Raw genomic sequence first — 25,546 nt, 5'->3', positions numbered from 1 at the left:
TGTCAGGAGCAACTGGACAAACGTCCCTTATTGCTACTGGATGCAAAGCTGGCACCATAGATGCAGAAAAGGCCTTGGAAATGGCCTTCTAAGACATGGTATCCACTAAAACAACAAGATCCATACATTAATATTCAGTTGGAAAAAAATAAGTCTTACTCAGTTCCCAGGACTTGCAAACCCACTTACTATAACTCTAAATAAATGGCATGTTTCTGCAGTAGACCAAGAATGGGATATGGATCACACATGGGGACTAAGGGCCTATGTGTCTGGTATGGATCCCGGAACCCTACTCACAATTCAAAGATTCTCAAAAACCATGCTGCCTAGACCCATAGGGTCTTTGGCAGAACTTAAGCCATATTTCCCTCCTCCACCTTCAAGGACCCCAGGCCAAATACATTCCCAAGTACAAGGTCGATACCTTTAAAGGATAAAGACCCTCTCCCCTTCTAGAGGGGGAACCTCATAAATACTATAAAGTCAACTTTTCAATATATTAATAACACATGCCCTGAGATGACCAGGGATTGTTGGCTCTGCCTGGATCCCCAACCACACTATTATATAGGTTTTGCCCTTACTGTAACAAGAAAAGGATTAAGAATAGGACCTATGAATGATATTGCCTCATGCCCCTGGGAAACCACTTTCACCCTAGGACATCTAGAGGAACAAGGGACTTACTCCATGTCAAACATGTATCCCTTAGCCACCTCTTCTTACCTTGGAATTTGTAATCAGTCCGATACCATACCCGAGGACACCTGTCCTGTAGGAGATACTCAACTACTTGCTACCCCCAACCGAGTTGGTTTGCTTGTTCCTCTGGCTTAACCCCTTGCCTACATCCCAGTTACTTCATGGTATATGTCATGCCCCAGGTATATTACTATGAGGGAGATGTGGATAGATACCATATGGGCCTCTCCTGGCCTCACAGGGCAGCCACTGCCATTCTAGTCCCCCTCCTCATGGGGAGAGGGATAGCTGGGTCTGTGCCATCGGAACGGCAGCCTGGGTCACAAGTGACCAGAACCTAAGGATCTTGCGTGAACAGGTTGATAAAGATATCAGAAGATTACATGCCACAGCTTCCTATTTAGAGCAACAAGTAGACTCCTTAGCTGAAGTAGACCTACAAAATAGAAGAGGCCTTGACTTTCTTTTTCTTAAAGAAGGCAGACTCTGTATGGCTCTAGGAGAAACATGTTGTTTTTATGCCAACCATTCAGGTGTGATTAAGGACGCACTGGCTCAGGTAAAACAGAGCCTCTTAAAATGAGAAGACCTTAGCAAAGGATCCCCAGAATGGGTTCGAGTCCCTCTTCTCCTGGTTGTTTGGCTTATGACCCTTATCACTGCTCTGGCAGGTCTCCTCTTAATCCTTATAGCACTGTAAACCTTTGGACTCTGTATCTTTAAGGCTCTAGTCAAGTTTGTTAAACAAAGGGTTTCCGCTGTACAACTGATGGTTATGAGGGCCCATTACAATCTCCTAGGTGACACTTATGAGTCAATGAGGGCCCATTACAACCCCCTAGATGACACATATGAATCAATGGTTTGATGCAAGAAGATTTCCAAAAGCAAAAAGGGGGAATGAAGGAGAGTGCCCCTCAGACTCCCTTCCTATCCTCTGAGAAAAAGCTGCTCTCCACCTGACTCTGGAAACCCCCTCCATTGTTCAAACCCTTTCCTGGTACATCTGTTTATGGTTTCTATGGGAATGGTCTGGGGCAGAAGATGAAGAAAATTCTGCCCTGGGTAAGCTAGCCAATGGCTGAATAGGTTAAGGCTCTGGAAATCAGCCCTAGATTGTTCAAATACTTTCCTGGTTCTTCTATTTATAGTTTCTATAGAAATCCTTGCTCTGCGGTTTTTGGGTTTCAATGCTTAAAAGCCCTGTGTTTTCACAGCTCGTGGTCACAGCACAGTTTCCGAGACTGAGACTGTCTGTGTCGCCAGTCGGCTGGCTTCCATAAAGCGCTTGTGTTTTACTGAGACTCAGTGTCCAAGTGGTCAATCCAGGGAATTCTTCTGACCCCAACAATCAGACAAAAAGTTTAAAGTAACCATGAACAAAACTGTATAAGACTAAGAAATGAGACAAACATGGTGGCCCACACCTTTAATACTAGCCCTTGGGAGGCAGAGGTTGGAATTTGATATAGATATGGGCCAGAGAAAAAGTATAAGGAGCAGAATCCCAGACACATTTGTCAGATTCTTCCGTGAATCTGTGTGAATATACTTTTGCTTTAATATATCTTTCCTGTTGCATCTTTCTTTACATCTTGTTAAATTCTTCTATTGCCTGAATGTATGTAAGTGCAACTGTGTTATGCAGTGCCTGCAGAGTTCATAAGAGGTCATCAAATCTCCTGGAACTGGAGTTATGGGTGGTTGTAAACCACCATGTGGGTGCAGGATACTGAACCAAGGTCCTCTGTAAGAGGAGTGCACTTCATTGCTGAGTCGTCTCTCCAGCCCCATAGATTTTCATTGGGAGGAAAGTTAAGAGATTTTGTTTACAGCAAACACATCCTATAATACTGTATGGAATAAGTCAGGAAAAGCTAACAGAAATACTAACACATTAAAAATGTCATTAAATGAAAGTGATGTGTATAGACTAATTCTTGATTTCAGTAGTGTGGATTAACAAGCTGCTGATGACTATAATCTGTTTTCAAGATATATGAAATTTGAATTGAAAGCGTGGAAAATCAAAAGAAATTGAAAATGGCTATATAATCATCAAATAAATTTCAACCAAGAACAAATGAAAAAGAGACAGAGAGAGAGAGAGAGAGAGAGAGAGAGAGAGAGAGAAATAGCTTCCATTAAATACCAGAAATCTATAGACTACAAATAGAGGTTTGTGGCATTGTATACAGCTACATTATTCATTTGTATAAAGTTTTAAAGAAAAATTGATATGTATGACCTGAAGTATAAGTGGTCTGATAGTGTATATACTTTCCATCAACCCAAATACAGGTCTGTTCTAATAGCATTTCCTGAAATTTAAGTAGAGTTTAAAACAGAACTTCTGTCCAGAACATACAAACTGCTTGTGGGAATGTGCAAATAGAAAAGCCAGGGCACCTATTCTCATGACCTGAAGTTTTTAAAGTCTTAGGAATCAACTTTCCAAATACAAGAATCTTCACTGACTCCAGCTTTGTGCATGAGTCTGCCCTGACTTTCAAGCGCAGCCTGACTAGTTTTAATGGAGACCTTTGATAAATGAGCTGCTGATGGAATTAAGATACACCCTTCTTTTCATAATCTTCTTTTATCTATTTGTTTTCAAACGCCATTATCATTTGGACAGTGAGTATAAATCACACTGGAACCTTTTCAAGTCCAAGGTGTACTGCTCCAGATAAACTTGATGACTTGCATCACACTGCCCTATTTCTTTCAGGAAGATCCAAGCTCCTGGATGTCCCCTCCCTTTCTGCTGCTCCCCACTCTCTTGGCTTGTTTGTTTGCTTTTTCTGCCATTATCAGCTTTCATTTTCTTTCTGTGGCCAACTTCAACAAACCATTTTTCCTTGCATGAAGGGTTTATAAAACCACTCGGCTCTCATTACAATCAAATCAAAGTATTTCTTAGCTAACAATAACTGTAGTTATAAAGGCTTGTGAATTTTCAAAGTAGGGAACGTCTGTTGGTACTTGACCCACAGTAAGGAAGACACAGTTCAAGAAGGTTTTCTGCAGCACTAGGCATTTAGGAAGAGCACGAGGCAGTCTCACCACCTGCAGATGCAGCAGCCCGCAGTCTTGGCGTATAAGCAGCAGAGCCAGGCACTGCTGGGGCAATGGGGAACTGCCAAAACTAAGTGTGTCCACTTCAGGCAATCACAGCTGGCTTGGAGGACGCGTGCTTTAGGATGATGAAGCATTCGTATTCCAAGGTTCTGTCAATGGTGAGGCGGAAGCATCCATCGGGGCCCAGTAATGAAAGAGGAAAATTCTTTTGTTGTAGTGTTTTGGTTTCTTGCTTAGTCAGTTTAAATATGTTAGCTTCCCTAGCAATAACTCTAACGAGGGCAGTTCTGCAGCTCTTACTAGAGAGTTTTCATTGATGTTTAGAACAGGTCCTGCTCAAAGGCCCCTGTTACTCTCAAAGCCACTCCGTTTTAGCTATGTTGTCTTCGGTATATTGCTTTAACCTTTAAGTTTCTTAGATTTTTCCTGTATAAAACAAGCATAGTAATAGTACATGACAATTTCAGATAATTATTGATAAAACAATTAAATGAGACAATGTAAGTCCAGTGAATATTGACTAGTATTGTTAATGGACAAGGGAAGGTAAACATATTATAAATAGACAAGCTGATATGTATATAAAATTGAACTGATATATATATAATAACATATGAATGCATATATTATCTTTCTTTTAATATTTTACTTTATATTTTTGCATATGAACAATGTGCCTGTATTTGTGTAAGTGTTCCTATCTCGTGCTATACTTACAGAGCCAGAAGAGGGCAATGGATCCCCTGGTGTAAAATTAAGGATGGTTGTTAGCCATGATGTGGGATCTGGGAGCTGAACCCAGGTCCTCTGCATGAATACACTGTTAACCGCTGAGCCATTTGCTGAGCCCTATCTTTCTTAACTTTCTAGAAATTTCAGTGTTTTAACATAACTTATCTTATATTTTAGCCCAGGGTCTTAATCATTCATCCGGTCCCAAGAGCTTTCCTGCTATTTCTCTTGTCCTCACTGTGAAAGACCATGTAACGTCTTAACTCATCTGTGTACCTTGCCAGCTGCATGTGTTTTCCTTGCAGGCTTCAATTAAAGCTGGGGTTTGAAGCATTCCCACAGAGTCATAAAGGGGTTAGGTCACAACTTAAAACATTGTGAGAGTAAAACTAAAATTAATTTATAAAGAAAATAAAATCATGCTGGGTGAAGGAGAGTTGATCCTTTTTAAGGAAGTGACTCTAGATAGGCTGACTAGACTCAACATATATAACAGAGTGCATGAAATCTAGTGGGAGTGCTACAGGAGATTTCAGATTAAGGGAGAGGGTCTCAATATGAGTGTATTGTATGAAATGCATAAAAATTCAATAAAAATGTATGTTGAGGGAAAAAAGAAAAAGAAAATTGAGGAAAACCCCAGAGCAACTAGACTGAGGAAATAGAACCTGCTTATCATCCATCCCCTGCTTCCTTAGAAAACAGCCCAAGTTTAGCTAAGAAACCAGCCCTCCTGCTGGCTTCAGGAAACAAGGGTATGTTTAATCATTATGTTTGCTTTGATAAAAGTGTTTCTCCTTGAAATTCCAAGTGATGCCCTCCTTTTTGGGAACAGTAGGGTAGAGCACCCTTAGCATGGCTTTATGTCACATAAACCCCATGTATGCACAATCAAATAGGCTGGAAGGCCCTATGACTCCGGTGCCCACCAATGCTGGAGTGAGTCTGGAATGACATTTAATTACCTATAAATATTGTAAAGAACCTACTACCTGGTCTCAGACTTTAGAGATTTCTCCCTTGGGTCTATTGCCAGAAGGAAAAGTAACAAAACGTGAATTCCCACTTTTCCTCAGGTGCCTGATTTGAAAGCTGTAGTTTCCTTTATAGTTTTCCCCCTCACAATTAAAAACAACTATTCTTGGCCTGAGCTACATTCCTTTGGTAGTCAGCTTTTCTTTGTTATAATAAATGTCTGATGTAAGGTGACATAAAAGTAGGAAATTATAGGGTTTTTGTGGCTCAGAAACTTTACAGTTCTAGACTATGTCTTTAGGATGGAGACAGTACATTCTGGTACTTAACAGGTGACAGAGCCAGACTGCTCAAAATATGGTATCTAGAAACATAAAGGCCTGATGTTACTTTCTGAGGCACACCTCCAAAGACCTAAATCCTTTCCTCTCTGCCTGTCTATGAAAGGCTCCAGCACTTCAAAAGCTTTCAACACAGCAGCTTTCTGAGGACATTTTAGAGTTAAGCTGGAGCAACCCCACACTTTGGCCCACTGTTGTACTTGACCTAATGTTACACTTTTCTTTTCTCAGCAGAGCATGCTGCAGCACTTTCAATTTCCCCCCAAATATGCCAGAGTCTTACCCCTTGCCCTATTTCCTTTTTTGGAAATGCAAATAACTCATCTCAGGATGCTTGAGGCACTTCCTTGATCCAACTTCCCTCTCTCCATTTTTAGGGAAATACCAGCTGCAAGTTTAGCCTGGAAAAATACCATTGAGTTATAGTATGTCTACTTGAAGGTCAGACTACCAAGTTTGTTAAAAACTTAAACTTTGCTCAAAAGCTTATTTCCCAATGTTATCAGGTTTATAATATCAAAAGGGATCTCTTAAACTCCCAAGGAAAATAATCTGAAGACCAAATAAAACCATGTGTACTGATCCAGAAATAAGTCCCTCTAGTGACAAATTTTCAAAAGAAAATCAATTTCTATCCAGTCTCTTATTTAATCATATATAATTCCAGAGACTCCAAAGAAAATTTTATGTTCTCATATTTTCCCAATTAGACAAGCTAAGTCCAATCAGATATATTTCTTTTATGTTGATTTGGTAATAATTCAGAAGAAATAGACTAAAACAGGAAAATATTTCTTATAGCTTTTGTTGTCTGCTATCTCCATAGCTTTCTACCAAGAAGTCTTCAACAAGTTTTCCATTCTCTAAGGATATTTGTGCAATAAACTTTTAACTAAGGAATTGGTGTGAGAGATACTGAATCTCTACTGAACCTGATTCAGTTTTTACCATTTACAAAAGTTTCCTTTTCTTGGAATAGTGTCTTTTCCAAGTCTCCATATATTGTCACTATTTCCATTATAGTAGCAATAAAGGCCCATTAAGAGAAAACTCTCTGGTCAAGTGAATAGAATTTCTGACTTGGATGGAAATTTAACCTGGGCTGAGCTGATCACCTCACTAAGGAACCACTCCTAGGAAGGTGAGTTCCCTTTTAGCCATGCTGAAGAGATAAGCAGAATAAATAATGATTTAAGGAGATAATGTATTTTTTACTATCCAGAATTCTGTCCATGAATACAGTAGAATGCAGCTCTGTAAGTCTTCCTTTCTTCAGATAATCATAGCATCCTTTTATTTTGTTTCAGGAAAACAAATATTCTTTATTTGTGTTTCTATATTTTATATAGTCACATAAAGTCATATATGTAGATTTTTTTACAACTACAATCTCTTTTATTGATATTTAAAATGGGTGACTTCTGTCTTCAGTGGCATTAGCATATAAATAAATAATTCAATGTTATTTGTTATTTCATTTTTTTTGACTTTTACAAAAATTTTATTGAGAATTTCATACATGCATATAAGGTGTTTTAAGCAAATCCATGCCCACTCCCTCCCCTCCATCATTCCCCACTCTGAAGAGGTAACCTTAAAATCTTTTAAGGATTAGATACAAGTTCCCAAATACTTTTGACATTTTTGGCCTTTGGAACAGACTATGTTGCTAACAGGACCAAGGGCATTTTGACTTTTAGCCAAGAAACTCAGATTATGACTTTTAGCCAATAAACTGACTACATTTCTTTGGGGTCTTTTTACCCTAACTGCTTAGCCAATTCCTACCTCTATTCTTATCACCTATCCTCTGAAAGGGTTACCTAAATTGCCAATAGGGAATAGGGACACAGAACCGCTCTGGCTTCTTCTGTGCTGAACAGGGATGCAGGTGGGTCTTTTTAAAAGATGCCCAAATTGCATAACTCTTTTCTCAAAGGGGAAAAGAAAGTCCTCGAGTCATGAATAGATGTGATGGTGAAGTAAAGACAAGAGTAATTAGCATTATGAGTTCTAGACGGAACTAGAAAAAATTCAGAATGGCAGTTTTCAAATGTTCATATGAGAGTCCGTTGGAGTTTCTTGACAAGGGCTTCCAAAAGCATCCCTTTATTGGGTTCTTCCTCATTTTCCCTTTGTCTTCCAAGGCTGGACAATTTGTCTGTGAAGAGTGGCTGGATACTCCTTTAATGAATGAGCACAACTATCAACAAGCCCAATTGTAACTATGTTTAGTGATCAGGCTCAGCCAAAGTCGTGATGATGGTAGTTATTTCATGCAGAAGTGACTGCTTTATAGCATCATCTTAATAAAAGCACCTGGAATTTAATGGCCTGGAGAGATGGCTCAGCAGTTAAGAACACTGGTTGTTCTTGCCCAAGACTCAGGTTCAAATCCCAGCACCCACATGTCAGCTACCAAGTGTCTGTAAGCCCAGTTCCATGGGATCTGACAGCCTCTTTTGTCCTCCACAGGCATTGCACGACATGGGTGCACTTACTTACATGTAGGCAATATATGAATACATATAAAATAAAAATAATAAATAAAATAGTTTTAAAAAGGACCTGGAATTTAAAATGATTTGGTGCTAGGAGCTACATATGAGGGAGAACATATGTCATTTGTTTATCTGAGTCTGTGTTACTTCACTTAGTATAACAGTTTCTAGATTCATCCATTTACCTGCAAATTTCATTATTTCATCTTTCTTTACTGCTGAATAGAACTCCATTGTGTAAATATAACACATTTTTGTTAACCACTCATCAGTTGAGGGACACTTAGGTTGCTTCCATCTCTTAGCTATTGTGAAAAGAGCAACAACAAACATGGGTGTACAAGTGTCTCTGTAATAGGATGGTTCCTATGGGTATATGTCAAAGAGTGGTATAACTGGGTCATATGGTAGGTTCATTTTTAGTTTTTTAAGAGTTCTCCACACTGTTTTCCATAGAGGCTACATGAGTTTGCAATCCCACCTTATCTTTTAGTGTGCTTCCCCTAAAACTACGGGCTTCCCCAAAATTCTGGGTTTCCTTCTTCATTCTCTGAAGATTCCCTCCCTTTTCTTCCCTATTCTAATCTTCTGGGCACTGCTAAGATTTACAGCTTGCCTGCTGTGAGAGTTTTTTCTTTTAAATGCTAATAAAATTATTTTCAAGAGTCCTTCTGAGTCCATTCTTAGGTTACTTTATTAATGGACTGAGAACCCTAAGATCTCCCCGGTCTTGACTGTATCATTTCTGTCACTGTAACAACTAGTAATAATGTGTACTTTCTTAGGAAGGGTGTTTTATTGGCAATGATAATAATATTCTAATTATTAAAATTAATTTGCATTGTCTTGTACATAGTAAACACTACAAAAATATTAGTGGCTATCATTGGTATAATTTTTTAGGAATCATGAAATTTACATTTGCCTATCTCCTGAAACTTCATTTTTCATCTAACATAAAATAGTTTGGAGGGTAAAATCATTAGACCCAAATTCTAATATATCTTTGGACATTATTCTATTTCAGAATACACGTCAATTTTAATTACAGTAAGATAGTTATTGAAATCTTGCAAATGTAATCACCCATATGAATGAGCAAATAGTTTATTTAGAAACTATAATAATTAATACAGAACATAACCTAAATTAAGGCAGTGGATTGAAGGCATCCAAACATCTGGAGATTTCTCAAATAGTTTGAAGGTATGCCCAACAAAGAGATAATGGAAGATGAAGCTGCAGCAGGCTCTGCCAGAAGGTAAATGTTCAGAGACATAGGACAGTTCCTGTCTTTTTCCAAAGCATTTGAGGCTTATAGAACTGCCTAAGATGTGATAGAAATTCACTGTTTCTTTAACAAGCTCAAAATTTAATGAATTCATTTTGTTTATATGAAAGACAAAGAAAAATCATTTGAATGAAGAGGTATTGAGTTATATTTTGGATAAATTCGGTACGGAAAAATTTTGTGAATTCCAAAATAAGACGATATAATTTTCAGAACATGCATAATTCAAGACAGATCTTGAAGCTGCACTTAACTAGGTGTCAAAGTGTTAAGAGTGAACAATATAAAACAAGATTTTTCTTCCAGTTCAAATGCAAGGTTTCAGCATTTCGTTTCTCTAGTAATGATTATTTCTATTATCTACATGTGGAAGAACTGAAATACATTTTTTTAGGATTAGTGGATCATTTCATCTGAAATTCTTTACTTAACCTGTGTGGAACTGAGTTTTCTCCTTTGAAATACAATGTCTTGTCTAAATCACTCAAGTTGTGAGAAGAGGCAGATGAGCTTTAGGGAAAACAGTAAAAAAGGGATGCTTCGGATTTAAAACTAAAACCTAAAATTAACAAAATGAGAATAATCAGTGGTTGAGTGGGGTTTAATGTGCACATTTAGTGGGATAATTTCAAGCAATACTCATTTTAAGTGACAGACTTTCCTGTGCTATCCCCCTCAGTTCCTTTTACTTCTTTGTCTTATGCCCCTGTTCAATTCAACATTGAACATGCATGCTGCATCTATTTACCTCATTTACTAATAAATAATTCTTTTACTTGCAGATAGTAAATGCATGCTGTATACCTATGTGGTCTAATGATGAAGGGTTTGAAATGTTGTCCCCTTTTTTGCTTCATTCTGAGAGATAATTGTGAGTGTGCATTCTACTGTTGTACTTACAAATGGCATCCTATTTTGTTTTTTTTATGGTAGCATAAGAATTTTTTAAAAAAACATACACAATAGTCTTGTGCCCTTAATCTTAATGTTATAGTGAACACCATTAATCTAAGGTTTGATTTGGCTTCTTTTATCTCCTCTGTCTGCAGAGACAGGACTATGCATTCACAGAGAGTGAGTTTCTGGAGAAAAGGACAGAGCATGGAGAACCTGTCTTAAGAGCCACTATCTCATTCTTCAAGTTCTTCTTGTCAGTTTCAGTAAAAGTAGCTAGGATCTAGTATTCAGCCTAGCCTAGTAGCACACATAATCTATAATCCCAACTACTCAGGACACTATGTTAGGAGAATTACGAGTTCAAGGCCTGCGTAGGTTACAGAGTATATTCAGACAGCCTGAGTAACTTAATTAGACCATGCCCCCCCTCCACTTTCAAAATGCTGCTTGGGCTATGCTGCATGATAGGGCAGGTCCCTGACCTGGTCAAGACCCTGGGTTTAATCCCCAGCAAACTGTGTTTGTGTGTGTGTGGGGGGGGGGATCACTGCATTTGAAATTTGCAATCACCCTGCCTCAGTCTACAGATTACAGATATTTCACTGCTGTCATTTGATTTCTGCTGCTGTAATCAAACTCTTTGACCAAAAGCAACTTGACAAGAAAAGGATGTATTATTCTTACAATTCCAAATAACAGTCCATCATGGAGGGAAGTCAGGGCAGGAACTCAAGCCAGGAACTTATATGCAGGAACTAAAGGAGAGACCATGAAGAATTGCTGCTTACTGACTTTCTCAGCTTTATTTTTAATTTTTTTATTTATTTTTATTTTTTATTTTTTTTAACAGCTCAGGCCCACCTGTTCAGGGATGGAAACGAAACAGCATATTCAGGTTATATCAACTCTGGTTGCTCACATTCTTGATATACTAAAAACAATGAATAAACCTGTAAAAGTTCAATGACAATAAAAATAGAAGTAATCTACTTTTGTGAATTATTGTACTTGTTCAGTTAGTAAAGATGATTATTTTAGTAAGTACACACAGTAAGTGCATAGTTCTAGTTCAGTGCATCAGTTTTCCTAAGGGAACTGTTTTCTAACCAGGGAACATAAAAGAAAATGAAGATTCACTTAGTTTAATTGTACATAGTAAGCATATTGTAGAGAGATGCATCGGAGAAACTAAGACAATGAAGAAAAGTTAAACATTATTTTAACTGTATATTAAATGGCCAGAATACAAATATGGAAAAAGCTAAAAAATCAAGCACATAAACTTGTAAGGATATATATATATATATATGGAAGGATATATGTAGTAATTTTTCTTAAAAATTTTATAAAACCCCTAAATACTTATGTCTGGCCATCCATTCATCCATTCCATAGCCAATACATTCACCTTGGGCTTTTCTATACTCTGAATTTCTGTATTTAGAAGCTTTGGTAGGGAAGAGGCACGAAGACAAATGGAAGATAATACACAACCAAGAAATAAATATGCCCAGGTATAATCAACAGCAGACACAAAACCACCTCAGCTGAGGAAGTCAGGTCTTAGCAGCAAGGTATTGGAATAATTGTACCTCCACTGACAAATCATGTCTGACTAAACCTCAACTTGTATAAGTAATTAACTCAAAATTAACCATGTACATAAATATAAAAGGTGAAAACTGTCAGAAAAAATTAAGGGAGAGTATCTTAAAGAATGATGACTAAATCCATTTGATAACAGAAACATGATTAATAAAGGGTAATTTGATATAATTGATTAAAGAGAAGCTTGGTAGACTTGTCATAATGAAGCTTACTTTTTCCAAATTTTATTTATTTATTTATTTATTTATTTATTTATTTATTTATGTATTTTATATGTGTATGCGTGTATTGCCTGCATGTCAGTAAGTGCACCTGTGTCGTGTGATGCCCGTAGAGGTCAGAAGAGGCTGTCAGATCCCCTGGGACTGGAGTTGCAGACAGCTATTAGCTGACATGTGGGCACTGGGACTCGAACCCTGGTCTTCTGCAAGAACATCTAGTGTTCTTAAACACTGAGCCATCTCTCCAGACCCATAATAAAGCTTTCTTAAAGTTAGTTTTATGAAAGCATCTTTAGAATATTAGAAAACATGCTGTAGACCAAGAAATGATTTACATGCCTCATGTTAATCAACATATGGTATTCTAGACTAGGTCTACAAAATTAATTTTAATGAATTTTTGTGCATTTTATACCTCTTGATCATATAATTTTCAACACTGAAAACAAAAATAAACCAGTTAAAATGGCGGCATAAGCATTGACAGAACTTTCCCAGAGGGAATACAGAGTCATATGCAAAGGTAACCAAAATCATGAGCCAAAGGAAAACAAAATGTGGTTGTCAATACACCCTTATCAGCATAGCTAAAACAGATCCATGAGTAAGTAATACTGGGAGACTGAAGAGCCCATGTCACTCCCACACTGTGGTGGGAATTGAGAATGGAACAGTCATTCTGAAAAATGATTTAACCCTTTCTTAAATGGCTAAACATGAAAGCCCTGGGTCTTACTCTCAGGGAGGTGAAAACCTGTGCTAAAAAATTGCATACATTTCTATATCCACAATAGCCAAAAAGAGGAAACACATATGTCCCTCAATGGTGCTCTTTTAAATAATCTACAGAGCATTTCTACCATCTATGTCTGAGCACTCACAGTCACTTAATCGCAGCACTTAGATCAGTTAGAAATCTACATTAACTACTACCCATTGCAGTAAGAAGTGTTTCTGACCAAGGTTGGGGGAAGTACAGATCTAGGGCAAAATCACACACATTTAGAAGGGATTTTGGCAACATGATCTTTTAGCAAAAAACAATAGCAGGTTCTTCCCTAGGACCTATGATCTCCATAACCATGGGCTTTGATTACTGTTACAGTACCAGACATGAATCTTCTCCTGTGGAGCAAGCCTCAAATCCATTCTGTGGAATGGACTTCATAGGAACCATTCTTTAGCATTCAAACACTGACAGCTTCACCATTAGCTGCATGCTAGTTAAAAACGTGTCATTTTTAATTTCTTATGAAAATAGAATTCTCTAAGCAAAATATTCATTAAGACATTCTAGGCACGGTGGCACATACTTTTAATACTAGCACTCGGGAGACAGAGACGGGAAAACTTCTGAGTTCAAGGCCAGCCTGGTCTACAAAGTAAGTTCAGGCCATTTGGGGCTACAGGGAAACCTTGGCTCCAAAAGACAAAAAAAAAAAAAAAGTATTTATTCATACTTTGGACTTGGAAACTTGTTCCATGTTTAAACTCTGCAAACTCTGACTTATGCTTCCTGCCAGATATGCACATCATCTAGCTATTCCTTTTTTATACAACCTTTTAAAAATGTGGTGAAGAACATCCTAAACATGATTCCAACATGTTTTCCTCCAACATGATTTCCCTTAAGTCCCACACATTAGGCTTAGAATCTCTCTTCCAAAGTAAATATTAACACGTTTTCACACAATAATGATTTTCTTACTAACCATTATCGTATTCTGAATCTGGTACCTACTTTTGTTTAATGCAAGATATCACTTCTATAAATCAATTAATAATCCAGTCTGTGTTTATTAGATTGTGATAAGATAGTAACAAGAGTCTTCAGAAAATTTGGTTATTTCTTCCACATGATTAAACAGACATGGATCTGTGTGAGACATGACATTCTCAGACAGTAGATGTGAGAAGCATATTTCTATTAGTTTCTGCTCAGTATTGACAAATTGACATTAATTCAAGTGTGGCAGTCTATGCATGGTGTTATTAGTAAGAAGTAAATGTTTATCATCTACACTGTTTCATTTATAAGTGGGATAGAATGAATAAACTACTAACCATGAAGGTAAGGGGAGGCATAATTAAGAAATTATTAATCATACTTAAATACTACTATCAGATATCACATACATAGCGCAAGCCCTCAAATTGTAAGATTCATCTTGAAAACTTTCAAATATCTGCATTGTACTCGGATTAATTTTGTACTTTTCAATATTAGGTCTGTTAGTACGTAGAAACAGATGGCCCTACATTATATTTCAATATCATTGGATTTCATCCCTTGATGAAAATATGAATAGAGAGCAATGAGAACCGCAGCACTTTAGAATTTTGGAATCCCGTCCAGAAATGACAGTGCTCCTGGGCCACTTGGCAGAGTGATTTTTATCTACAAGTTTTACACAGAAATATAGTTGCTTTGAAGAGACATTTCTTTCCAACACTCTTAGTGTCACAGCATCAGAAGAAATTACTTCATGTGTTTTATTATTTGTTGGTTAGTTTGGTTTGAGTTAGGGTCTCACTGCAGGCCCACTTGGCTGGATACTCACTATGTTAAACAAACAGGCCTGGATCTCATAGGGATGTGCCTGCCACTGCCTACTGAATTCTGGGATTAAAGATGTTCACCACCAGACTTGGTTTACCTCATGCCTTAAAAATCAATATAACCAAAGATTAAATGGGCCAACATAATTTCATAAGAGTCCATATGTATAGCTAAAGGCTACATAACAAGTAACAATGGCAGACAAGTGATACCTTCTTTTGAGTTGATGGCCAGGGTGGCCAAAAGGATTCCCAGATGGTAACCCAGCATAGAACTGGGAAAATGAACAGCAGACCTCAATCTTATCCAAAGGAATATAGACAACTGATTACCACTAGATGAGGAACAGCTGACCCTCCTAAAACAAAGACCTCTAGATAGGATGACTAGACTCACTTCAAAAGGGCAAGTAGTGGGGAATGGCTGGGGGTGCCAACAACACAGCAGACAGTAGCAGGGATATCAGAGTATAAGGGGTCTAGTGGGGTGAGGGAGGCTATGGGACGGTGCTATCTGGGAAGTGGGTGTAAAAAAACTTCTTCAAAGCATAAAAATTTGCTCCTTAATAATTAGTAGATGTGAAAAACATTACCATTGAAATCTACCTGATGACTTTATATCCACGCTTAGTTGCCAAGGAGCTCAGAAAGGAACTGACTGTGACTAGTAATAATCAGATATATAGAGATTAGAAACACATGTGCACCGTAGTGTCAATTGAATTAAAAATGAAATTTTCTGTATGAAACTGTATTTTAATACCATTCAATTTTATGTCTTATAGCGTTTATACTGAGTTCAATATTGTATAACTGTATTAATTCAACTGTGAACCTAAAAATTTACAGCCAGTTTTTAAAGAGATGCATCTTAGCTCTGAAAATTGTTATTGAATATGTCAATGCTGTTGTAATGAAATTCTTCTTTTAATTATATGGTTATTAAATAAATAATTTTAAAAATCCATATAAATGGGCAGGGTGTGGTGGCACAAGCATTTAATCCCAGCACTCAGGAGGCAGAGGCAGGAGGATCTCTGTAAGTTCAAAGCCAGCCTGGTCTCCATAGTGAGTTCCAGGACAGCAGGGCTACAGAGAAACCCTGTCTCAAAAAGATGAAAAAAAAATCCATATAAATAAATAGATTACAAACATATAAATGGACTACAAACTGATCTATTGCTAATTTTTTTAACATAGCACAGTGATCCAGGTATACCCATTGTTATTCATCATTCCTTTACATGCAGAACACAGGTACAACTATTTTACCTTTAATGGCTAAGTGGTTGTGAATAAAGTTTTCTATACTATTTCAAACTATGGCTATTTTAAGAGCAGTGGCATTTACAGTTTTGGTTTACTCTGACAAATAGCAAGCATATATCTTTACTATCAAATAAGTGGTTTAATATTATATCTGTAATCTCCAAGGTAGAATGTAGCCATAAGTTGTTTTTGTTTTAATAACATAAGAATAGATGAGAGTATGGTATAGCACACCTACGATACTCACACTATGAAGTTGGAGGCAGGAACATCAAGAGTTTGAGGCCAGCCTCAGCTAAAAGCCTCAGCTTCAAGGGAAGCCTGGATTCATGAGACTCAATACTCCCAAAATAAGCAAAAGAAACTGAGAAAGAGCAGAAGGAGAATAAGGAAGAAGAGGATGATGAAAATGAAAACAAAAAGGAGGAGGAATCCAGAAATTCAGAGCTTAAAAACTGGAACCACAACAAAAATAAAGATTTGAAAATGGTATGGATCAATGCCACTGTGTCTATAATTGTGGCATTTATATTTAAATTGTTGACTAGAAGAAAGAAAGAGAATTGACACATTGATAGCACTTGGGCAATGTGAACTCTTAGGTAGAGCCACTTCTGTGTAGTGGTTGGAAGTCTGCATAGGGAGTAAAAAAAAATGCAGTTGCTATAAATGAACTTTCTAAACAATTGGAGTTTTGGTGTGAATAAATGAACTGAACTTTTGAACAGTATTCATTGTGAAGCACTCTCTACCTCCTTTTAAAATGTGCAAAGCCAATGCAATTATAATGCTGGTTTAAATGACATTAATATTTCCACTTTCACATTTTATATTACTAAATGCGAGAGAATTATCACATTTCCCAACTTTAGCATTTCCAGAGAGCTTTGTTGAGGTAGGTCTGGAAAGTACAATTTTCAGTGACCTATCACTATTTTTCTTTCAGGAAAGATAAAATTTCTAAATCTTCTCTATGTACATGTATTTAGAAAAAAGAAATATACAAACATGTCTGTTACTGATTATAATGGTTATTGTTATTATTATATTTTCCTTGAAATCCAATCTTCATGACCATTTTCTCCATCATTCCCCAAATCTAATCTGAAATAAGGTTATGTATAATATATATGTTTGTATGTAAGCTGTCCTCTCCTTGGCATAGTTTAGTGACAGTCTGAAGAAATAATGCCTGAATATCTATCTGTTCCCGATGATTTCATTCAAATTCTCAAGCACTGCCAAGGTCTTTGAATAGCAATGCAGCCATGTGAGAATAAAATAATACACCTAATGTATTGCATATAGCAAAAAAGTATAAAAACTAAGTATGGAAATTCACGATATACTGGTAAAGACTTTCTTGGCTGAGATGATTAGTGAGTGATATCTGCAGGCCTATGTTAAATATAGATAAAGGTAATTGAACATACACCTGGAAAACTCACAGTTAGAGCAGGATTATTGTTAGAAGCTGTCAAATTCAGGCCACAGAAAGCATCTGCAGACTTCATAGTAGAGCTCAGACCCCCTTTTTCAAATTTTAATGTATGGAAACTTTTTGAAAGCCATCCTCCGCATTGCTTGACTTTCAATGAACATTGTAGATTGATTCATTTCTCCATACTTTTTCACAACACAATTATCAACCATAAATATATTTTTTAACTTTCTTGAAGAACAATTGAAATAAATCGGATTTTATGTGTACAAATTGATTTTAGGTACGAACATGCTCATGAAATTATGACCAATATCATGTTAATCATCCTAGAAAGTCCTATGTGTTGATCTGTTAAACATTAATCCTGTATCATAGACTCTTGCATCAGTTACTTTTCTCTTGCTATGATAAAACACCATGATCAAGGTAATTTTTGGAAGAAAGAGTTTATTTGGGCTTAAGGTTCCAGAGGGATAAGAGTCTATCAAGACAGAGAGTCATGACAGGAGATAGAAGAGTGGCTGGAGCAGGAAGTTGGAGTTGACATATCCAATGGCAAACAGGAAAGACAGGAGAGAGAAAAAACTGGAAGCAAGACAAGCTATGAAATCTCAAAGCCCACCCTCAGTGACATGTTTCCTCTGGCAAGACCATATATTCTTCTAGATTCCATGAGCTCTCTCAAAAGCACCACCAACGGGGGACCAACTGTTCAAATATTTCAGCCTATCAGGGCTTTCTCATTCAACCTACATCCCCCATAACTGGTTACCAGACAACTACTGGTCTGCTTACTGTGTAATATAATGACTTTTAGTTATGCCAACTTAGATGTTTTGAGCTAGTCACCAGATAGCTCTTTTTATATTTCAATGTATAATTATACTGTATTTTTGTGCATTTTATACAATGCATCTTAATCATATTTAGACCTCTTTTCCTATGTACACCCCTCTATAACCAGCCCACAGGATTTCCTTCATTCTGTTATATATGTTAAGGCCTATCAAGTTTGTGTCCCCACATGTCCCTTGGTGTGAGTTCATCTACTGGAGCCTGTCCAGCTTACCCAGTGTCATTCCCTTAAAGGAGATCAGCTCTCCTTCACACAGCAATGATCAGCTGCCAATGGTTCCTTGGTTAAGGTTGGGCCTCATGACCATATCCCCAGCTCTCTGCTCATTTTTGTCTGATGGAGTTTGCATGGGTTGCATGCATGCTATCACCATTGCTGTAAATTCATATGAGCAAGTTCCCAGAGGTATGGAAGACTTTGTTTCCTTATGGTTATGCACCACCCCAGCTCTTACAAGCTTTCTGTCCCCCTTCCGCAATTGGACCTGAGTCCTGGGTGGGTGAGATTTAATGAGTCCTGTCCAGGGAAACATACCCTACAGTCTCTTATTCTCTACACTTTGGCCAGTTGTGGTCTTCTGTGTTCATCACCCTCTGTTGCATGAGGAAGCTTTGCTGGTGAGAGTTGAGAAATACATTGGCATTTTCTTTATCCCTTGTTCTACTATGTCCCATGAGTTCCAGGTATAGAGGTTTCACTGCATATGTGTCACTTAGAGCCGGCCATCTTACAGAAACTTATTTTCTCTGTGTGACCAGTTCTATAATTCTGTAACAGTCTCCCTCTGTTGCAAAAAGCAGCTTCTTTGATGAGTGCTGACTGGCATACTTGTCTGTAAATATAAGGATATATATTTAGCATACTGTAAGAAATTACATTTGTCTAGAATGTGAGAGACATAACATTTTCTCTCTGACTGCAGAGGTCATAGATCCTATAGATATCTCCTTTTAATATGGTTTTCATCCAAAGGAATTTAAATCTTGAATACTTATCTGAAGCTGTGATAGGCTGTCTAGTCTTCAGCTCTGCGAAGTTCTTTTTATTTGTAGTTTCTTTCTGTCTACTGTTCTACTCGGTAAGCCCTTGACTTCTCACACTTATATCAGTATTTCTGACTCAAGGAGACACTGACCTCTGCGGAGGTTTCCCCATGCATTGTCACAGATGGAGCACTTTTCCATACAGTAATCCACAGCAATTTTAGGGTTGTTTCCTTTGTTTCTGCCATTCAAAAATTATCACCCATTGTTGTTTAATGTTCAATGTTTTCTAATTTTTTTTTCTCAATTCTGCTGGGATTTTTTTTCCAGTCTAGCTGGTTAATTACAGTTCCCATTATTTTTTTTGTCAGGAATGGTTACTGTATTCAGGGCCTTGAACAGAGCTCCACCAATAAGTTATATCTACAGTATCTGAAACTGACATTTTAATTGTTGCCAAAGAGTACCAAAAAAAGTCCTCCTGAACTATCAGTAGATAGAAAATACCTGTGAAATAACAGCAAACTATTATTAGTGAAAATTATCTAAAGTTTCTTCTCCAAATTAATATAGCACTGCATATCAACTCTCTGTACCTACCATGATTGTACTTTTAGAACAGATAATGCTTTTTCATGACTGTTGTTGGTGTGCTCAGTGTTCCATGCCATTGTTCCCGTCAGCTTTCATTCTGTGTGATACACTGTTTTACATTCACTCATAGTTGTGTTCTGCTTCTAAGGAGGATAGATTAGCTGTTATCAGAGAACCCTTGACCCTAGGGAAAAGAGAAGCCATTATTTTCTTGCTGCCTTTTCTCACACTTTTCAGAGGAACTAAAAGATGAGCAAACAGCAGAAAACAGACATTTAAAGTCTCCCTTAGCAAACAGGGCAAAGTTTATCCTAAAATTAGCTTTAACTTGACCAAAGAGTATTTATTCTACATGGCAAAAAGAAATTAAATGTTCTTTGAGGGAGATTATACTGCCTACATCTGCATAATGTTATGCAGTATCTGATATCCAATTACACACTAATGCCAAAAAATATTTAGAATGACCAAAAACATAGTTAAAATTTGAAGATTTATTAGTGAAAAATTCTTATATAAGCAAAATACTACAGTTATCTGATGAGGACTTTAAAATAACTGAGTATTATAACCAGCATATTAGAGGAAATTATGATAATTTGTTAAGCCAAGTGAAACTAGAATTTCAGGATAGATGATGCCTATTAATCGTGATTAAAAGAAATGAAGGATGGGATGTTGATGGTGGGTTGGTAGATGAGAAAACTCAGAAATTAAAAAAAATACCATGGCTGAGTCACACAGAGCATTAAAAAGAGCAATACAGAAAAATAGGTATATGTGAGACAGATTTATCCCTAAGCATTAACCATATTCTATATTCTATAACATAAATGGAGCAACTGAAAAACAATTAAAAATAGGAAATATTATCACAGAAATGTCCAATATGCAAAACATAACCCCACAAAGTCAATAATTGAGGTAACAAAACTCTGTTAATAACACAAGAATTATAAATGCAAATACAAGTATGATATTTTTGTAACCAAAAGAAAGGAAAAAAATTAAAATAAAAAACACAAAATAGATATTTTATCTTCAAAGCAGCAATACATTGCAGTCTGACTTATGGAATTATTAAAAACAAGGACAACTGCTGTATCTTAAAATACTGATAAAATGTAGAATTATTTACTGAACTTATCTTTGGTATACAATATGAAAATAATAGAATTTTCAAAATAAAGGGAAAAATGGTCAATAAAATGTTGTAGTGAACCAGATATGGAAACTGGGTTAGACAGAATTAGAGAGTGGGAACTCAGTCTTGTGGATGGAATGCAAATTATAAGCAGACATACATGAAGATTATAAATCAATATTTGTTTTCCTCCTCATCCTCTGGCTGCTACATTCTTTCTGCCTTCTCTCACATGACTTTCCCTGAGCCTCTATCTTGTGGAGCTTCATATACATGCCCCATTCAGGGCACTCTGTCTCTTATTCTTAGCACTATGACCACTTATTCATCTCTGTATACACTGTTGTCCACTGCAAAAGAAGTGCCTCTTGTCAAGTATAAGAGCAATCTAGCTCTATGGGTATCACATAAATATTCAGAAGGCAATTTGACAGTATAATTATTTAACCCAATAACAAGTGCAGTTTCTACCCTAGTGCCTATGACTTCATCAGCCTGGGTTTTTGAGCAGGATGACAACACCAAGCATGAAATTTCTTTCAGTTAAACAAGTCTCAAATACAACCCAGAAAATGATTAGGTACACCATAACAACCATGCCACTACTGAACCAGTGGGCACATTCCTGGCAGGTCAATATTGCCACATGCAGGATAAAGCACTGGGTATGACCAAAGATGTCTTTTCTCCCAGGAGACTGCATACCAAATCCTGGCACTATGACAGCTACCAACCAGGAAGGTAAATCAATACTAAAATTTAAAACCATGTTAAGAAACTCATCTGAGGTTTAAATTGTATGTGGAATTAAAAGGCGCTATGTATCAATGACAGAAAAAAGTTATACATTCAATATATAACTTGTCTTACATTTAATATCTATGTATATTGTTGAAAAAATATATAGTATAATTTACTAAAAACTTTGTAGTTACATAAAGTAGGTTGATATTATACTTTCAGTAACTAACAAATAACAAATATAGAAAAGGAAAAATTGAATTTATTAATCAAGTAAGGCAAGAGAATTTTTTCAACTGAGGGAAATAGTTTTCATTAACTGAAACAGAATACGGATAAGGCAGACTGAATCCCAATATGCCACTAGTTACATTAAGTTATAATGGTTAGAATAAATAAACACAAATACATACTGCAAACAAAACTGACTTTTTACACATAGTGAAAATTTGAAAAGTGCAAGAAAAAATATTTACAAACGTAAATAAGTAATCACAAGATCAAGAGACATTCACTTTGTCCAAGGTGTTGTCATTTCCTTCATCTGTCTGTCCTCACAATGCCTCCTCCTAAGGAATACAATCTGCCTAGGGGACCTATATATTTATTGTCTGTGCTGCTTTAAAAATTTTAGAATTTGGAATACAGGATCACCACGTTCTTATTTAGAAAAATCTCTTGTAATTTTTCAAACGTCTGTCATCTGAATTTTTACCTCGAGAGCGATTTACCTAGCCTTACTACTTTAAGGCATCTCTCTCTCATTTTTTTTATCAGTCTCCCCATGTCTTGCCTGCTCTTGACAAGTGACCTGCTTAATTGCACGTTTGTAGCCTCAGTCTAGTCTACTATCCCTTATATTTGGGCAAATTACTAAGGATGGTTGGTGATCCTATGAGGTGTTGAAACCTGTTCAATATGTATTAAAATTTTCATATCCATATTTGGATAATTATTTTCTATACTGTGACCAGAATATAGCATTGTTATCACTGATATAAGTAAAATTAGGAAATGAAATTAGAGTACTTTTTTCTAGATATAGAAGTTTATGTCTATGATTGCAATATGAAGCGTGAGGAACTTTTCCTCTCTTTATTTGTAATAGTCCAATTTGTTTAGGAATGTACAGATCAACTATAATCAGAGGAAACTGGAAATAAATTTTCTTAATAAAGACTAAACCAAAACTCCAACAGAGCACAATTTCTCATCTCCCATCACATATGGTAGAAATAATGGCATGGGCCAGGCCAAGCATCTAATTGCCAATAATCTAACTCTGGGAGGTCTCTGGCAAATTTGTGTTCTTCTGGGAAGGGTAATCATTACACTCCTGAACACAGAGTAGCCATGGTTCTCTGCACAAAATCTACACAAGAACAAGAAGGGGCTCACAAGGCCTCACTCCTACCTAAGAACTTTTGAGAATAGCTGCAGGTGAAGATTCAGTTTCCTTCCTTTAGGTACTTGGCCTCTGGTAGACTGCCCATGCTCCAATGGATGGCCCTATATCCATGCATATACAGTCAGCTCTATTTGGACTCAGTGGGTTATAAAGACAAAATAAAGAAAAAAAGAAAAGGATTTGAAGTTGTGGGAGTCTTGGAAATTTGGAGGATGAAAGGAAAAGAAGACATAATCAAAATATAGCATATGCATTCATGAAATTCTCAAAGAACAGATAGAAAAACATTTTTAAAGTTGAAGTGATACAATTTAACTGAGTATATTGTATAAACAGGAAACATTGACAAATAGCCATATTTTATTGAAAAACCCAGAGAAGTCAACCATTTGTCCAAATCATAAGAAACAGCATCAGAAAACCTTTCATAACTGAGAGGAGAAGACCAACAGCCTTCAAATGACCATCAGACACTATCCTTCAGTAAGCTAAGGCTGATGCAAATACAGAAAGATCTACCTGACAGGGGCAGAAATGAAGTACAGAGGTCTCGTAAATTACAGAGGTCTCATAAATGTGTCTCACCACCAGAGGCCAAGGAACACAGCTACTTAATAAATTGCAGAATTACATTAACTGCCAAGCTGCCTGCCAAACCCTACAAGCAAATTATAGAGAAATATACTCAGATTATATATTCAGAAGGATAAAGTTCTTATTATGCCTTTTGATTCATCTTAAAAAGCACAAACATCTACAAAGTTTCCAAACTTGAGTTTATATCCAGACCCAGACTACTTTTGCTGAGAAAGAAGAAAAGATTTCTAGGATGTATATCCCAGTCACAATACCACAAGAAGCATGCTATTGATTCTTCTGGTCCTCTTCCAAGAGAGACTCATGGACATTTAAGTAGAAAATGCCATTGAAGAAAGGAAAATTCTTTGGGGTGGATTTAAACTAGTATCTGGAGATCTGAAGTATAATCCTGTTTCTATCTAGGCTAAAGGCTTTTAGTACAGTTAATATCTTTTTCCTGGAAAACTTCAACAAACATTGGACCCATGTGGTTTGGAAACTCATCTGAGATTTATATGTTTGGTAATTTCTTTCAATTCCCATATTTGACACTTTGTTTATAAGTTAAAAGTTATCAGCAAACATACCAAATAACAGCCTGTGTGATTCTCAAAATAATAAATGGAAAGTTATCACTGAAACCTGCAGGTGGGAATTGAAATAAAGCTAGAAGCTGTCAATATTTTAATATTAAATTTATAACTAGAGTGATCTAGTAATATGTTATTGGGCTACAAAAAGGTCAGTGGTGTGTGCTGTACATCCAGGGTTATTTGTACCATATTTTGTAGAGAATATTCTTATAATCTCTTCTATGTGATGTGAAGTGTCCAAGTTGGGAAGTAACAGTTTTCCATTCTGCATAGAACATACAAACTGCATTCACATATAATTCACAACCTTATAAATTTACTTTTTGTTGCTCTTTTCTCATCTCCCCAAGTCTATATTATCCTTCCATTGTATTGTAATATAAAAGGACAAGATCTTCTAAATGTCACTCTGAATATTACATGGTCTGTGTCACAATGGCACAGAAAGTGGCATGAGTAGATGAAGTAGTTCCTACAGTAAAATTGTACCACTAAAGAATTTTTTTAGCTAGACCTTTTACTTGGATCTTGAACCAAGTCTTAGGGAATTTCAAAATTCTGAAATCATACCAGTCATCACTTTTAACCACAGAGGAGTTCAATAAAGCTAGAAAGCAGCAATAGCAGAATCCTTGAACCTATATTAATACATGTAAATTAACATATCCCTGAAACACCAATGAGTCGATGAAGAAATTAAAGGAGAATTCATAAAATCTTGAGAAACTTTAAAGTCATAATACAGCATAATAAAACTTATGGGATACAGAGAAAGCAGAATGAAGGGAACTTCATGACAGTGTTTCCATCAGAGAAGCAGAAAGATCCCAAACAACCTGACTTCGTGTGGCAAGGACCTAGAGAAGTAAGAACAAAGACTAGCACATGAAAATAAGTAAGGACAATCAGAGCATGGATAAGTACCAATTAAAATCAAAAACTGAATACAAAGGATAAAATTTACAAACCCCTGATCTAAGGTAATAGGAATGGCTCAAATAATCATAGACATGAAAAAGAAAAC

The sequence above is a fragment of the Nannospalax galili genome, unplaced genomic scaffold, assembly GCF_000622305.1.
Source record: "Nannospalax galili isolate Female #2095 unplaced genomic scaffold, S.galili_v1.0 scaffold955, whole genome shotgun sequence".
NCBI classification, from domain to species: Eukaryota; Metazoa; Chordata; class Mammalia; order Rodentia; family Spalacidae; genus Nannospalax; species Nannospalax galili.
The sequence above is the reverse complement of the archived record's forward strand: the minus strand, read 5'-3'. Positions refer to the sequence as shown.